This window comes from Macrosteles quadrilineatus, unplaced genomic scaffold, assembly GCF_028750875.1.
Source record: "Macrosteles quadrilineatus isolate MER2022 unplaced genomic scaffold, UCM_ALF_1.0 Scaffold_3__2_contigs__length_128488019, whole genome shotgun sequence".
In the NCBI taxonomy this organism is placed as follows: Eukaryota; Metazoa; Arthropoda; class Insecta; order Hemiptera; family Cicadellidae; genus Macrosteles; species Macrosteles quadrilineatus.
This window is the reverse complement of record NW_026542596.1, coordinates 61,190,438-61,209,722: the sequence shown is the minus strand read 5'-3', so window position 1 is coordinate 61,209,722 and position 19,285 is coordinate 61,190,438. Positions and strand designations below refer to the sequence as shown.

The 19,285-nt window shown below is 31.2% G+C and overlaps 1 protein-coding gene across 1 annotated transcript in view; it reads right to left on the bottom strand.

The window, feature by feature from the left end:
- The window catches only part of LOC128988804 (potassium voltage-gated channel protein Shaw-like), a 126,801-nt gene extending 107,775 nt beyond the window's left edge, over positions 1–19,026 (bottom strand). Inside the window, exon 1 of the mRNA XM_054410461.1 lies at positions 18,855–19,026. The gene's annotated coding sequence lies outside the window, so the exon portion shown is untranslated. The remainder of the gene's footprint in view (positions 1–18,854) is intronic.
- Between the last annotated feature and the right edge of the window lie 259 nt (positions 19,027–19,285).

Genomic DNA, 19,285 nt, shown 5'->3' with positions numbered 1-19,285 from the left:
TTACTAAATACAAATCAATGTAAATGTTTATGTTCTGAAGGCTTTTGAATGAATTTGAATAGAAAAATACAAGACATCTGCATATTTTTTAAACTCATAACTTATTATTTCAACAATTGTATAAACAATTTTTTACTACACTAAAAAAGTATTTAATAGTTTTATAGGATTATTTGACCAATCATAAATATACAAAAACTCCTACACCAAATGTTTTACAGTCGAATAAAAAATTAAAGAAAGTGATTCCTGGTTTAATTTGTTTAAACCAATAAATATTGAAAGTAATTTGCAATATTCAAGATTTCTATTTCATTTGGCAGTAAAACGTTTTTTAATTCAAATTTGAATATAATTTATATCTGCTGTCATGTATGCTCAAGGAATAAACACTTTAGAACTTTTATTTAATGAGTTCAGCTTTGCTAACAGATCCATTAGTTTGAGTTTAACTATCCAAAGTAATCTCAACAAATAAGTAACCTATATTTCAAGTTTAATAAAGAACTACTGTAGTGCATTATGTGTCATATTTGGTTGTACAGAGTAATAATATAACACTTAAAATAAGAAGTATGCATGATTATCAAATACCTCAGTGACTTAGCGATTTGATTTCAATACATGAACTTAAATATGAGTAATAACAAAAATGTATAGTTTTCCTAATTGCAGTGTGTGTTGACTTTTAATCTATGACTCCACGATCGTTCAACTGTTAAAGTAAAACTTGTGTGTTATCTTTGAATTACTACTGCGGTGTTGTCAAAGGATACACTGTAGGGCTGAATAAAAAAATATATATGTGAAAGTTCATAGTTCCATTTAAAATGTATAATTTATAATCAATGTTAGCTTAGTGTATAAATCAAATAAATCATTTTTCGATACAATAATAATGGTAGGTGAAACATGCATCATTCTAAGGTATAAAAACTCACTAATATGGCGAAACGTAATAGCATGGTATGATATAAATGTTTTTGGGGTTCAAATAAATGACTTGGCGATTTGGTGAATGATTTTGGAAAGTTTTTTTGATAGTAAACAAATGGCTAAATATTACAAATCACCTTTTAAATACGGTTTCAAGTTAATGGGGTTTACATTCGTATTTTGCATACATCGAATGTTTGGTGTAGCATTTTCATATCGTGGTTTTGATATGATGAGTTGTAAACTGTAACAAAACTTATTTTTAAATGAAAACTGCGTTAGGTGTTGAAAAAGCTTAAAGATCTACCTTAGTTTGATGTACAAGATGTTTTACAGAATATGTTTTTCAATTTAAACCTGTTAGATTACAAACATCAATTTCATTCAAGCACAGTCGTCTGACAGCTGTATATCAAGCCGTCATTCTCTTCTACAAAAGAGTTGAATATTGCACGTAGTCTGTAAATTTATACAAATTCTTGTAAAATAAACTTAAACTGAACGTCCATATCGTATTTCACGAGTTAATTAAACAGTTGATTTTGTTCATTTTGTTCAAATATGGGAGGGTAAATAATTACAATGTTTAGGTCGGTACAATAGGTATAAAACAGTTCTTTTTAAATTCAAATAATTTTTCCTACAGTCACCTGCCAAAGCGGGGTTCTCTGCACTGATCATAGTACATACATTTTCTAATTGCTGCATTTAACTACTTTTGCCGCACTCTTTTTTTTCTGCACACCAGTTTTCCAACCAAACAACACAAAAAAACGTGCACCACACAATGCAAAACAATATAACAACGCACGTAATCCGTGTGCGCTTGGAATTAGGTTGGCAACACGATACTACGACTACGATCAGGTGTCAGCTGTTGCAGTGTTTCTCATTTCGTTCAACGCTTGGATTTTACCTAATTTAAAACGTGTTAAAGATTTCTCGTGCGTAAACATTTCTCACGTGTGCAGCAAAGCGCCACTTCACCCATCAGTTAAACAAAAACTATTAGGCACCTAATGCAGATTAATATGTGGGTATAATACCCCCGAACATAGCATATTATTCCATGAAAATTAGAAATACAATGAGATTTCCTCTCTACGTTTGTGTTGCCTTGAAATCTAAGGTCCTGCAAAACGCTTAGCTTCAATGTTAAAACGTAAATGTTATCTTAACATTAGTACCGTGGTGGTACCACTGTATTTAACAACTGAATCAACCAATACTGATATGAAAGTCATTGGCGGTGTTATAACGTAAAAAATGTTTTTAAACATATATTTGACTAGATAATGTTGTAATCTAATTTGACTCTAAGTATATCTTTACGTCTTAGTCTTACTTTAGTAAACACCGATAAGTTAAGAGCATGAAAGACCTAAACGAGGGCATTTTTACGATTCCTTTACTTTATAGTGGTTTTATATTGAAACGAAACTTTTTATTGACCTTGGTATGTGAGACTTGCAAACATCATTCGCAAGCCTTTATGGCGACTGTATATGACTTCACTTTTATTGATATGTTTTCCAATGGTAAATCTTTATTACAGCACATTTAGTGGCCACTTTACTCTGATAGGTAATTAATTTTCATTTGTTGATAAGGTGAAACCATCTTGCTAAATATGAGAATGAATGTTAAATTGAAAACGAAGCTTTAAACATTAAGCACTAAGGAATAGCGAAATAAAGGGGTAAAAACCACTTGAATATAGAGAATGTGTTAAAACTAGCAATTTTCCATTAACAATCAAAATAATATTTTTGTAAATTAAGTAAATATGTTAGACCTAAGAGATTTTTGTGTGTAAAAAGCTAAGAATTTTTGCAAAGAGGAGAGTTATTAACACGAAAAAATGTTTTTGTTAAAATGTAAACATAAATAACATTAGTTTTAAAAATTTACATTAATATTTAATATTTTTTTATGGTCTTTCATGAAATGGTTCATTGAAGAAGGTATTTATTTCCACTACTTAGTGAATTAACCGCAAACATATTTTGTTGCTCTCTAGGTAACCATAAAGTGGGTTATAGCAAGACCTAACTTTACTTTAGTGCTACATAGTTACTAGGGCAGAAGTGCCTTTGAGGGGTGCGAACTCAGGGTTTTAGGCACGTCAACCTAAGTTTATTGTGCATATGGGGCACCTTTATTTTATTGTTTGTCCTTCAGGATATATAAGTTATGTACTTTGACAGTTGCTATTTCCATAAGTAAATATCCATGATAAATAAAATACCATAGTGAGTCAAGGGAAAAATAAAAATAGCATAGAATTGAAATGGTTTTCTTTTTTTAATATTTACTTTTGTATTCAAGAAAAATTTATAAATAAACTTACAATCAGTAAAAAGGAAATAAAGTCTTACAGCTCATTTCTACAGCGGTATAAACTAGGTGTTAAACAACTTTAAGTCCATTACTTTTATGAAACTCAAACTTTTACATTAAAACTCATATAATTATTGTTGGCTTAGCTCCTTATAGGAATATTTCATACGTGGTTTTATTTTTATAGAGTAATAATTTAATTTGTATACTATTTTCAACCATCCTACTACGAACCGTAAACATGAATTTAAAACTGTAAAATGTATACTGTTGATTAATATATTTAATATATTTGAACTTTAATTGGTGGATTTAAAGGATTCTGTTAGAGAACCTATTTTATTAAAACGCACCTAAAAGCCCTTTTTCATGTAAAGCAAGCAAGCTCATAGTACACATTTGCATTGAATTTTTAAAATGTTTAGCTCTACGCATTGAATACCTCTCAATCCTCGATTGACAGCCCTTGTGGCAGAATGAACCACTTAAAGTGTCTGTAATCAAGTGGGTCGATGAGCTTTGGTTAAAAAGCTCTTTCAATCACAATTTTAAACGATAATTTGTTTGTCAAATACTAATCTATATCAGGTTTATGGATTTATTTCATTGTTTTATGACAAAATCAAATGCGAAATATTACGAAAAATTCTAACCACTTAATTTAACGCTACAGCTCCATTGTATAAAATGATATCACAACAGTTTCCATACTGAATGCGACAACCCAAGACACCATGATGTCTCTGTTGGTGTTTATAGTTCCCTTGATACATTGAGAATGTAACGTTAGTCCTTGACCTTTTCCTGAGAAGTTTATAGCTCAAACACGCAATAAAATCCTTATCGCTTTATTACCTTAACACTCAATATAAGAGATAAATATGTAAATTACAAATTGTAAATTATTAAAGATACTGTACCAGATTTGTGAAATAACACCTTTATACATTAAGTTGCAATATTTGTTAACATGCGTTGTTATAAACAAACTTAAACAAATTTGTGTTAAAAAATTATATTTAATTAGTTGGCTTATCAAAATTGTTATTACATCTCATTGAATTGGACATCTGTTTGTATTACATATGAAAATGAGTGGGAAACTATAATATTTAATGTTAAGTAATTTATACTTTACGCTGGCAGTTGTGTTTTTTTATCAGATAAAAGTTCAATTACACCCAAACAATAAAATAATAGGGAAACAAAATGTTGAAATATAATCTTCCATTTTGAAATGCAGTATAACTTCTTATTATTTTTTTATTAATAAAACATTTAGAATTAAGATTTACAAACGATCCCTAAACAGGCAAATAATAGTGTTCCATAGTGATATTATCTAAAATACTAACAATTAATGATCTTTTCCTATTTTTACAAATAGATAAGTGCCACATTGTGTCAATATACTTTGCAATAGCTCTGTGGGAAGCGCCCAGTGTTTCTGTTGTTGTAGTCTCCAAGCTTAAGTGGATTTAGACGACAAACCTTATGAAGTTGGACAACGCAACAAGGCTCTACACACCATCTCTGATAGCGAACCCTTCAATTTTAAGATCTAGCCATTTTTTACTACTTTCCATAATATCTCCATAAACTTACAGCATATTTATTTGCTCAATTTAAAAGATGAGTAACACTAACTCCCCAATAATCTATTGTTTTATAAAACAAGGTTATTGTATCGATAAAACATAGGCCATTTTATAATGAGCGTGTTATCTTTGATGTTGTTAAATAGATTAATGTTATCTACACTTTATTTCAATGCCATGTTTTACATACAATAAGTATACAATTGGCCAAATAGTTTCTTTAATTGCGAAATGACTATTTTTCAACAGGCAATTATATTAATTAAGTTGGAATTTCCGTTGTAATGTTTTAACTATAATTAGGCCACGACTGATAATTTGCAAAACCTGACCTAAAACGAAGTATTAAAACTATTTGGTCAACATCCTATTACTAAATGCAAATAGGCTAAATCGTTTAACAAACTATGAGTTTTAGAACTGTGATGTTTTCTTTTTCTCTAAGTAAATTGTAATATTGATTTTATAATGCGGGTATTTTATTAAAATAAAATCTCATCTACTAATACTGAAATATTTTCAAAGCTGTGGCCATGATCTCTTAAAAACAATTTTGATAAATTTCACTTTTATTGATCATTTGTATTTTTCATAACTAATCAACTTTAAATATATAAAGGTCTACATATTTATTAAGAATTATTCACACAGTTACCAAATCTTTATACGTCAAACCTTTTCAAAGATAATGTATCTACAACGTAATAAAATCATCATTCACTATTGTTGATGACAGTAACACTCTTCTCACATAAAATATTTAAAAAGTTTATATAAAAACATCAACTGTAATAATTCCAAGGAAAGTGAGGAGACCACGAAGCTTGGTAATAGCATAATTTGGAAGGCAAATAAAATCCTTGACTAATGGTTGAAGTGTGACTGGCGTCTTCAAACACGGCTTCTCCTGTCTCGGCGGAGTCTTTAATTTTAGTTTCAAGAAAAAATTAAGCCAGAAGAAAAATAATATATTTACGTAATAAGATATTTAATTTATATTTACTTTTATCACAGAAAATACATTAACATTGTTATGGATTGTTTGAGAATTGAATTAGTTACGTGTTATTTAATTAGTGGACTGTATTATATCATGACGTTAGAATAATTGAGCAGTAAAATGACACATCTGAAACTTGAAAGAAAATAATTAATGAAGTCTTATCTAATAGTAAAATTGAAGTATCACTCACGACCGATCCTTTCTTCTCCGCCGCGTGGTCGGCGGCCTGGAGTGTGGAGGGTAGAATTCTCAGGGGCCCCTTGGTCCAGCGAAGATCATCCTGCCGTAGTGGGGTTGTGGATAACGTCTTTCACGGACACAAAAAGAATCCCGGAGGCGAGACACGATAATTATCGAATTTAAAACCGATCACGGTATAAAGAAAGTTCAAGGCACAAACTGGTGCGTGATAAGCGGTAGCGGGCGGGAATGTAGATTGACATTGACATGAAGAAGAGATAAGAGGAAAAAGGAGTAGGTAATGCTACGTCACTGGCAGGATTGCCAACTAGAGGAATGACTAGTAATGAGTTTGTGTTTATGCATGTATGCCAAAATGGGTTGAACTTTAATTAAACTTGATTTTGTCCTTTTTATTTATTATTATTTACACAACAAACATATTAATTGAATTCTATACACTGATTCTTTTCAAACGTACGGTTTGATTAGGTGCCAAATACGGGTTGCCGTGGTGTTTTTACAATTTAAATGTCAAAGTCGAGCAATTCTTTTTTACCAAAAAACACTATAGTTAGTTTAAAAGCTCGTATGAAAATGTTGGTCTAGTATACTAATTCAAACTATTAAAAGTTTATCAATTAAACAAAGTTAATTTATTACTAAAAAATCTGAAGTTTAAAAATGTGTTCAGTAATATGACTTAATTATAAACTATTTCTACTATTTCTATTTCTTCTTGGTATAGATCTCCCTGTTTACTTAATTGTATTGTCTTTAACATTAGAGCGTACACCATGTTATGAAAGTATAATCAATCATGCATTAAGGAAAATTCCAATCTTGCAGTTAACGTATTAATGTACTCAAAGAAAAAGTTCTATTTCTGTTTCTGTTCCTATTTTCAGTTTTCTGTTTGTTTTCTGTTTTCTGTTTCTGGAATTTCGTATTTTGTATTTGGTATTTTGTATTTTGTATTTTGTATTTTTATTTTTTATTTTGTATTCTGTTTTTTTTCATTTTGTATTTTGTATTCTGTGTTTTGTATTTTGTATTTTGTTTTTTAGATATACATTATACACACTGATTAAAAATTGCATCTGGTGTGCAGGAATTCAGCGATTGTTATCCAAAGTAAATCTCGATTGGATAAAATGAGAATGGAAAATTAACTAAACCAAACCGATTTTATAAACAAGAAGGGGAAATTGTGAGGGGAAACTTACCCATGGGAAATCGTGCGAACGCTCAAGATTGCAGGGCTCTTATGTTTTCATTGATATGAAACAGCACAACAACGATAAGTAAAGGTTTTCTTCACGAAAACTAATCAACACAGACTAGATATAAGAAGAGGTTATGACAGTTAAATTAAACAGCACATTATTTGTAATATTATAAAAAAAAAATAAATAAACAATATGACATATCTTAAAGTATTTCCCCTGTATACCATTCGATATTGAAAAATTTATTTTACTCTGGTTCAAAGGTTTACGAAACGTAGCAAATAGCAGAAAACAACAAAGAATCTTTTAAGGGCAGGACAGACGGGGATTAAGTCACAAATAAAACAATTCCGCACACATTATTAACTAAGATCCTTGTATTGTGTGGTTAAATCGATGTTATTATTTATTATATTGAGAAGTATATCTCGTCAGTTTTTATAAAAAAACTGCCCGTTGTTCAAAGATCCCATAAGATTTTTAGAATCATACGAGAGGCCCCATTGCTCCAATCACAAAATTTTTTATGGATATAAAAAATTATGAGATTTGTTTAGGATATTATATAGTGTAATATACATATAGCAATTATAGTAATCAACTACACCTTAATATGAGTTTGAGATAATTATTAGAAGAATAAAACTACATACATCAAGTTACAATATTAAAAAACTATGATTGTAGATCTATTCTATATCATTAGGTGTGAATAACCTAACTGAATTTGGTTACAGCCTATTAAAAATCTAATTTCATAAAAAGTCCCTTCTATTGTTACAATCTTGGTTAAAAGTAATCTAAGTGTAATAAGGTGTGTAATATAATTAAAGTTTAAAAAAAGTAGTTGAAAAAATAAGTTGGTCATTAGTTCTGGACCTTTTAAAGCACCCTCTAGAAATAAATCAAAGAGCTTTTTTTCTATCAATTATTTTTTTTTCCTACAGTTACCTAACAATGTACATGTTCTCTCACTGATTTGAGAAAGCAAAGTGGCCAATTCACTCATCAGTGAGACAATGTTAACATTGTCTCACTCTAATTACTTTGTCTCACTCCAGATTTGCAACGTGAAGGCACGAATAGTGAGCGCGTAACATGCAGTCAACGTCGTATGCGCGTGAAATACGTTGGCAGCAATGGCTGTAAATCAGCTGGTCAGCTGTTGTACTTTTGTATTTGTCACTTCACATTAAATGTTATAATAAAAGTTCACTTCTGTGTAAAAATAGGTTATGTTTCTTCACAAATTATGGTAATAAATTATGGTTTTATGGTAACTGTAGGAAAAGTATAATGTGCAACTCGAGTTCAAAGTACAATTGCCTCACTCGAGAAACCATTCCTCGTAAGGATTTCTCTCGAGTGAGTCAATTGCTCACTTTTCTCACTAGTTGCACAAATAACTATTTCCTACAGTTACCTAACAATGTACATGTTCTCTCACTGATTTGAGAAAGCAAAGTGGCCAATTCGCTCATCAGTGAGACAATGTTAACATTGTCTCACTTTAATTACATTGTCTCACTACAGATTTGCAACGTGAAGGCACGAAATAGTAAGCGCGTAACATGCAGGCAACGTCGTATGCGCGCGAAATACGTTGGCAGCACTGGCTGTAAATCAGCTGGTCAGCTGTTGTACTGTTGTATTTGTCACTTCACATTAAATGTTATGTTAAAAGTTCACTTCTGTGTAAAAATAGGTTATGTTTCTTCACCAATTTATTTGTTTTATGGTAACTGTAGGAAAAGTATAATGTGCAACTCGAGTTCAAAGTTCAATTGCCTCACTCGAGAAACCATTCCTCACTCGCCTACGGCTCGTGAGTAAGGATTTCTCTCGAGTGAGTCAATTGCTCACTTTTCTCACTAGTTGCACAAATAACTATTCACCATTCTTCTTTGCACTAGATCATAAGCCAAAAAATGGCTTCTTAATCATAAAAATGGCTGATTTCAACGTGGGAAAATGGATTTTAAAGAGTAAACCTCAATTTTATTAGGTATAAATATATGATTTAAGGGCTGAAAAACTTCCGGCTTCTTGCTACATAACTGTATCTTACAAGAACAGGGAAATTTGAGATTACATGTGTATCAAAGGGGAGTAGGGAGGCTGGTTCTTTTGTCCCACTTCATAAGAATTTCGTCTAAATCCACTTAAGCTTGGATACTACTACAGCAGAGCACTCGAAGCTTCATGGAATTTCAAAACCTTTTCTTTCGCAACAATAAGAATTATGAAACAGTGAAATAAAGCAAACTGTTGGCAAACGACGTAATGATTAATAAGTATGATTAATAAATTACTAGTGTACCTGTTGCTCGAAATCGATCAATTGCGAAGCATTACAGGCGACTCAAAGATTATGGAAATACTCACGATCCACACAACAGTTAGATATAATCAAAATCTTTTGTAAATATCTTATTTTTTTCAAAAAGCAGATCTTGTTTTTTTAATGTTTTTAGTGTAAACGAAACGTTATTTCCATTTCTTCTACTTGGTTGTGTTCTATGACTTTTTCTATGTTTCCATTGTTGTCCATTGGTTATTTCAATTATTGCTCAAGAAATGTAGCACAGTGTTAAATCAGTTTTATTTTTAGCCTTTATCAAATTGTCCAGGATTTCTCGCTCTTTTCCATTACAATTATTACACCAACCCAAGTTTCGTCTACAGATGCAATATGCCAAAGAATATTACCTACGTACAATCTCCAAGAAGTGGGATAAAAGGCCAAAACCAACCCATACAATAGATATAAGTTAACTCCATAAGAAATAATTTTAAAAATTACTGTGATTAGGATTTTCCACTGATTTGGTAATAGAACATTATATTGCAAAACATTACACGATGCAGAAGAAAATCAATTTTAAAATCAGAAAAATCCATTGCTAATACTGTACTTAATTTTGACAAATTCAATAAATCACAATTTAAATATTAACAGCTGTTGCATTAAAAAGTAGTGTAGAATTATGCATATGGTCGTAATGTAAACAAATCTGAAGAGGCAACTTTAAAGGCTTCTGGGGCAGAGCCCCAAGGGAATTTACCTCTTTCCTCTTTTGATGGCTCATCTATAGACTAAGACCTTTCTTTAGAGACCCCTACCAAGTTTCTACGCCCAGCCGTTCTCTCAAATTAGCTGTGACAAAACCCCCGTTTTCCTCCATAAGAATTAAATGGGATGGGAATTTAAAGGCCACGGGGGCAGAGCCCCAAGGGAATTTACCATGTTTCTCTTTTGATGGCTCATCTACAGACCAAGACCTTTCTTTAGACACCTCTACCATTGACTTTATACACACCGAGTTTCTACGCCAAGCCGTTCTCTCAAAATAGCTGTGACAAAGAAAAACAGTTTCAAATTAATATATACAGGGTGTCCCGGAACTCTCTACCAATATTTTAGGGCATTGTTCCTGGGTAAGAAACATATCTAAATATCATATTTAAATTGTCCGGAAGTCCTTAGTTACTCAGATAGCCGCCATTTTGTTTTTTTCACTTATTAATTTTTTTCTGAAAATTGGTTAAACATACGAAGTTGAAACTTTGCAACAACATTTATGACAACTAGACAAAGCTACAAAAAAATTATGACGATTTTTCAAATTCATAAAACAAAATGGCGGCTGTTTAAAATTTTGTTTCTTAACTTACTCAAAAACCGTTGATTTTACAAAAATTTTACAAGAATAACTTTTTTAAGGCAATTTTATTACAAATCGATCGACACCTTAATCTTTAAGATCGGACGAGTATATTAGTTGCAGCGCATGCTGAAAGCGGTCACGTATCACTAAAACTGTCATATCTCAGTTAATACTCGTCCGATCTTAAAGATTAAGGTGTCGATCGATTTGTAATAAAATTGCCTTAAAAAAGTTATTCTTGTAAAAGTTTTGTAAAATCAACGGTTTTCGAGAAATTTAAGAAACAAAATTTTAATCAGCCGCCATTTTGTTTTATGAATTTGAAAAATCGTCATAATTTTTTTGTAGCCTTGTCTAGTTGTCATAAATGTTTGTGCAAAGTTTCAACTTCGTATGTTTAACCAATCTTCAGAAAATAATTAATAAGTGAAAAAAACAAAATGGCGGCTATCTGAGTAAATAAGGACTTCCGGACAATTTAAATATGATATTTAGATATGTTTCTTACCCAGGAACAATGCCCTAAAATATTGGTAGAGAGTTCCGGGACACCCTGTAGATAGTAAAAATTAAACTTATAATAAATGTTAGTGTCTAACTATTTATTTTGGTGACTTTCTATTTGGAAGAATAAAAGATCAAGACTAAGAAAAGTGATTTTTTTGTCAAGTCTAAAACAAAAAAAAACTGTTGTAAGTTAGTTGGCTTTAAAAAATGGCCAAAACGTTTAGTTTTGTGTTAATTAAGCTATAATAAATAATAAAAAAAAAACACTCGCCAGTGAGCCAATATCGTAGTAATATTTAAATATGTTAAATCCTGATGTAACTACATTATTTACATATTTATTTTGTATTTTGTTACGGTGGTTTATTTGTTAAACAAACTACAACTTACTAAATTTAAAATGTTTTGTTCGATGTAATTAAATATAATTAAGATGTTAATAAATGCAGTTAGAGAGTGAAGATGATATTCCCTTTTATTTTGGTTTAAGTCTTAACATTGTTAGTAATGAGAGTATATAGATATGTTGTTTAACAAATCGGGTCCCAAATAAATGTTTTCTTAAAATAATAAAAAAACAATCTTTCGTACTAAATTTAACATTCTTACTTGGTTAAGCTTTTACGAAATTGGAACATAGTGTCACCTTGATAGTAGTTTGGAAATGTTAATGTATTTTTGATCCTCCCATATTTAAGTAACTTTTTCACATGTTTCAGGTATTTACGTTTGTTCAAAAGAGCGAGAAACCGTGAAATTATCAAACTCTGGCTGGGTATACAAGGGCCTGGTTTATTCGAGCGTGGACCAGAGGGCTTTGTTATTTCAGCTCTATATTAACGGTAAAATCCAATCCAGCCATTCTAGGTTTGGACCCACCCAGATACTCGCTCCAATTTTGCCAACATTTGGCACTATAACAATACAACTCAAGGTTGTTTGTTGGAAATAATATCAGGAATTGCCTTGAGCATCAATTTATTTTCGGCTTATTCTTGTCAGTTGACATTGTTGATGGTAAAACCCGTTGTATATTTTTTCAGTATTTTATTAAAGGTATTCTTATTATAGAAACCTACAGTGATTTATTCTACATTAGTCAGCATAGTAGGGCTAATTGTCGTCCAAATAATGTTTCGTTTGGGTTTATATTTAGTTTAAGGTTTAATGATTTTTGTAGTATAAAATCATTGTTGTAATATTGTCAAAAGGGAGTATTTGATTGTTAAATTCGTAGGGGTTAGCATAATATTTGCCATTAGATATAGAATATTTAGAATTAATATGATGATTAAGTCTTAGACAAATGGCTATGTTTTGGGATTTGTTATCTTAGCATATTTTAATAAACTCATGATCTTCATTAGACCCACAAAAACTCAATTGAAAGAATGGACGAATGGAAATGTCTTTGTTGTCTATTGTTTATCTGATACATTCCATTTTTAGAACACCTATTTATATAATATTTATACAAATACAAACAGTCATCAACAGTAAAATCTTTTGAATCAAATTTTATAAAACCTTTTACAATATTCATCTCGACGATTGTTATCTAAGTACAAAACTACTAAAGCTGAGCTCCTTAAAAGCCATCAGACTGGAGCTGGTGAGGAGAATCAACTTAACAAGTTTTCATCCTCCGAAGAGATTCCTTTTAAAGCAGTGATTAAAGAGCGGCTAAATGAACAGTTTTCCTTCTTTCTCAGCAAAAGAACATTTAAGCTGTTTATTTCAGAAATCGGATTTCAATTACTTCAATCACATGAAGTTATAGTATTGATATAAACCGAAGAGTATTATACACTTATAATATTATATTACACTTATAGTATTATAGTGGTGTTTTTGTTTATAATTAGGATTATAGATGTTTTGAACACTATTTGATATATTTACATGTATTGTGTAATAATAGTAGGACGGTAATTGCATACAATAATTTAGCACAGTTAAATTATTGACTATACAAAATCAACGATTATTAGTCTTAATCTAAGACTTCGACGGGTTACTCATATTAGGACCTGGTGATAACCAGTAGTGTTTGATTAGAAATTATATATTTAGATACATTTAATGCGTTCTGAATAATTATAGTACACATTTAGATATAGGACGTAATCTAAAATATACCGAGTACGAAAAACACACATGATAATAATCAGGAGTTTTGTAATTATAAATTGGTTTTGACAGGAAAATTTTACAGTTTCATTTAAAAAACTCACGAAATTGATGTCATTTTATTTATCTACACATTTAGAAATGGCATTATGAACTTCATATCACCATTGCACATTGGATTAACAATAATATAACTAAATTTTTTTACCATATAAGGTAATTTTATTCCCCTGTACTTTCAAAAATATACACATAAAACTCCAAAATTAGGATGTTCAATGTTTAAATAAACAAATTTAAAATAAATAAAAAATTAAAATATATTAAAAGTATTTGGTGTGTAATAGAAACAAAAGGTTTACTTGTGAGTAACACAGAAATCATTGGTGAGGGAATTCGGCCAACCGAAGAGCAAGGCCAGTGGTAACGCCTGACAACATCGGTTAGACTACCCGCATAGTGTGTAACCCTGTAAATCTGGTCTGGGAATACTCGGTCTGTGACACAGATAATCATCCGAGCATTCAGCTATATTACAACCATATAGTTCAATGGTTATGATGACGAAACAATAATAAATATATATGTCGGTTGAAATAATTCATGTGTCAATTCAATGTCTTATTATTGGAATTGATAGTGATTTTTAAAGTCAAATGATTGTCTTTTAATACTAAAATAAGAAATTAAAACCTTAAACGTTGTTCCAACAAGTCTTTTTCCAAACCAAGTGATTACCTGTGAGTTATAAATGGGAAGGGTAATATATTGTAGAAACCTAATTCAAATTATTGTGTTCGTGGTTACGACTTTTTTTTATCTCTACAGAATAGCATTAGTGCAATTAAACTAACTGCGAAAGAATTTATTTAGGTAATAAAGATGAATTTTTTAAATCGATTGGGGAATTTTTCATAGCAATGCAGAATTTAAAATTATTCTTTAGGCTTTTACTAAATATATTCAACAACCTTTTATTATAGATAAGGTAAGTTATTTTCTGAAAGTATTAGAGAACCACTTGGTATCCAGGCTTACGCCCGATTTAAAATTTTCTCCTAACTTTTTGAAACTTTAACAGTTACTAACTTGTCTGATAGTAGCAAATCTACAGGTTGTGGCGCACAGCGTGATACAATACAAACAACAGAATAGGGCAATGTTGATTGTTTGACTTCAAACACAACTGCTAAACCAGGTACACGACACAAGACCATAGCTTAAACACGCGAATGTTACTTTGTGTCTAGCTGAACTGTTTATAAAACAACAGAAACAACATAATCGAATCGGGCAACGTTCAAACGTCAAACACTACTGTGCTAAACCAGTACACAAGACAAGATCATAGTTTAAACACATGTATAGGTCATCATAGAAACTAATAAGTTGATGTTTGCTTGGTTTACCGCATGTGTACTTGAAGTAGTACAAACAAAATCTGACAACGATTGAGTAGAGATCAATATCTATTGACACAAGTGCGATTTGAGTACAGCAACAAACATGGCGCAAAGAGAGGCGTATTTGGTGAACCCAGTTGGGTCGGCCACAACAATTTATGAACCACAACATGATAGGCCATGATCCACAACATTTTTGGGTAGACTCCCGTATCTGTTGGCAAAAACAACCGAATGAAAATATCTATTATTCAATTGTCCACCCCAATTTTTACAGAAGTTGGTGTTTTGGCATGGCTTATAGACCAGGTGAATACCTTAAACGTAATCAAATTATAAAAATTATTATTCAATACCTTTTTGGCTTTTCACGCAGTAAAATTGACCTGCTTCAGTAGGGTCACTCATTGTTATTTAGAAGCACGGTGTTATGTGAGATATAATAATTATCATTGCCCGATTCTGTTTGTGTTGTTTTATAAACAGTTCAGTTTGACACAAAGTAACATAATATTATGTTACTTTGTGTCAAGCTGAACTGTTTGATTCCAATAATAAGACATTGAATTGACACATAAATTATTTCAACCGACATACATATTGGTTATTTTTCCGGCAGCATAACCATTGACTATAAATTGAACTATATGGTTGTAATATAGCTGAATGCCTAGATGATTATCTGTGTCACAGACCGAGTATTCCCAGACCAGATTTAGAGGGTTGCACACTATGCGGGTAGTCTAACCGATGTTGTCAGGCGTTACCACTGGCCTTGCTCTTCGGTTGGCTGAATTCTCTCACCAATGATTTCTGTGTTACTCACAAGTAAACCTTTTGTTTTTATTACACACTAAATACTTTTTGTCATCTCGTATATGTTTTTCATTTGTTGAATAATGATGTATAATAGTTATTATTTTATTAATAACAATACGCTATGTGGATAGATTGATGTGATTTTGAAATTTAGATAAATAATAATCATCTCTTGTTCAGTATAATACAAAAATACTACTATTATTTTTTTGGTCTTGTACACAAGTTTATGACATTTAAGACCCTTGTTTTTTGGGTACGTGCCTTACTTTTCTATGTTTAATTCATCGTTATAGTAAATTTGTGCATTATTTCCAAATTATCCGATTGAAAACATAATGTAAAGGGTGTACTGCAATTGACAGACAAATAAATGAGCGTTTTATACGTTAAAATAATTACTTGACAAGTTGTACGGGGTAACGTTTGGTGCTTGTTACATAAAAAAAACTAAGCAGGTTTAAAAATATATGACTTACTATCCTAATTTGCACTATCTATAATTTTTGAATTACTGGTAGTGGTAACATTTTCATTGATCAAATTAATCATAACATTATTTTTAGGAATACATATGAAAGAACAGTCGTTTGCATAGAAAAATCACCGAGACAATTAATTATTGACATACATTATTATTCTATGTTAATCACTATCCATTTTAATTTTATGATGAAACAAATTTATTACTTATCTATTAAAACTATGTATTGAGGTAGACTTGCATCCTTAGATAAGTTCTGAGCAACCAAGCCACGGCATTATACAAGCGATTTATCTGGATTTATTGTAAATTAGCTGCGGGATTAAACGTTTCAGACCCAGGTCATGCTCCATAACAGCTCACCTCATTTTGTGTAGTCAGGGTGGTGTTTATCCTCGGAATATCGTTTTATTTAATACACTTATACTTACAGAGCGCTTGGTGTTATTGTATTATATGTGTTTATACCAAGCACCATGGTACTATTCGTTCAATAGTAGCCTAATATAAAATCGGTATCGAAAAATCAATTGATAGATCATATTTAATACAAATAAGCAAGTACATAAATTGAATGAATAGTTAGGTAGCTTATCTTTGTTTATCAATCTATAAAGCATACTGGGAAACAAATAAATTATTAAAATCTGTATAAATATAATTAAAATCTAAATATAGGCAAATTTATTTAAAGGGTACATGAAAATAGAGAACAGAAAGTATGCTGTCATATGTTAGCCAATAAGAAATACATTTTCCACATTTTAGAACTAACACTAGCTTGTGGATTTGTGACAAAATCTATTAATCTTAATATTGCATACATTAATTTTAGCCTCTTACTTTTAATGGCTAGATTTAATGGGAAGATTTCTTAACAGTGTTAAGATTTAATTCAGTATGCCAATAATTAATTGTCTCGGAGATTTTTCTATGCAAACGACTGTTCTTTCATATGTATTCCTAAAAATAATGTTATGATTAATTTAAACCTACAAGTAATGGATAAATACTTGTAAGACAAATATTTTGTAATCAACAAATATGGAAACTCATATTGTATATATCTACCACATATTGAAAAACTAAATTAGGCCTTCGTCGATCCTCTTTTTAAAGTAATGGATAATGTAAACACCATGTTGAACTATTAAGAGTTCTGATTACTATAAAGACGTCTTGTAATCCAGCTACTAGGAGGTCACGAATTGTGGATATTTATAGGCATACACTGTGAATGCGATATGAATGAGATGTGAATGCCCTGGTGTGGATTAACGTCCGCACTAGTGAGTACTACGACTATACGCAGTACTATCCTGATAATTAGACCAATTCGTTAATACCAAGGCAAAATGTGGTTCAATTTCCACTTTAACTGTAGGTCCCTTAGTAGCCATTAGCTGTATGGGCTATTAATTAACAGCTGTGTCTAAGGAATATGTCGGCCTTAGTCACTAACAAGACTACAAGATCGCACCACTTATCCTATACTCATCTCCATTCATACTTGGCTTAAAATACCTTTAATGGCCGCCATTTTATTGAAAGGTAAAGTAAAGTAAGTAATAAACATTTGAACTAATTCTACTTGACAATTTCTCACGATGGTTCTTTCGACTATTATGAGAAACAATTGTTTTACTTAGATTCGTTTAGCTAAATAAATAACTCAAACAGGCTAATAAAACCTTATAACGTTGTATTTTTGGATTTGTCTCATTTTAAGAGTTTAAGTTATCGTTGCTATACAGACATATATGTCCGATATATTCTGGGTGGTGTATCATAAACAGATATAGAGCTAGCCAGGATTATAGGCTTGGCTATCTCAAAGGATTTAATTGCATACCATAACAACGGAGGGGACAAGTTTCACATTGCTTTGATGCTCATCTTCCCTTTATGTACTTAATAATGCTTTATATCATAATATGGTTTGCTACCAATCTATTTTCTTGATATGAAATTTTCATTTTTCATTTTTTAATTCACAGGTAACTTTGTGTGTGGTACAGAATTGGTGCTAAAATATGTGATACCTCTCGAAAATCAAGAGAAAGCTATAACTGCTGCGATCCATACATGGTATTTATATCGCGACTCATGGCTAAATTTAATTTGCAAACTTATTTTCTTTAAATATGTTTTTGTATTTACAAAACGAAGTTTTTTTTACTAACATGTGAAACATATATACTATTCAAGGTTGACTAAATTCTGAAGTATTTTCTCTACGCATTCTCTCTGGTGGAGATTATTTTTTGCACTGCTTTGCTAAAGACTCTTCTAGGTTCCTCTTCCAGGTCTTCATTTCATTCATCCTAACCTAGCTAGCAATAGGATCATACATAAATTATGCCATGCTTTTGATATTTAATTTGATAAGGATATAAGTGATAAATTTAGTGTACTTTGAAACTGTTTAAACTTAAGTTTAACAACATAAAGGAAGCTGCTTGCCAAGATCAAGTGATTTGTTGATGTATACTATATGACATATGGGTAATTTAATACTTAATTAAGGGATGAACATTTTTTTTCAATTCTAACTTACCTTTGCTCCAAGGGATGAGTAAGGCTCGTCAAACAACGACCAGACCCGCGGTTTTAGCTTCTGCCACCAATTGAGTCTTCCCGCCAAATATGCCTCTTCGTAGCCAAAAAGGCGCGCAATCTCTTCCTCATTGGGCTTCTCCGAGTCAATGTCAAGCTTGTCCAGGATGGCTAAGGTGGTCTGAAACAATGAAAAAAACTTTTTAACCCAGACTGTACAGAACAGTTGGGACTATCTTTATACTATATATTATTCATTTTTTAATATATTATTATCTTTTTTCTATATATTACTATATATTTGATCCCCCGAAGCCATTACTACAGTAGAGTTATTGCAACTTGCTGTTATCGATGCCATTACACACCTATAGATAACCTGTGCAATAAATTTTATGCCCTACACTGACCCTGCTAGATTGCTTTTCCCGC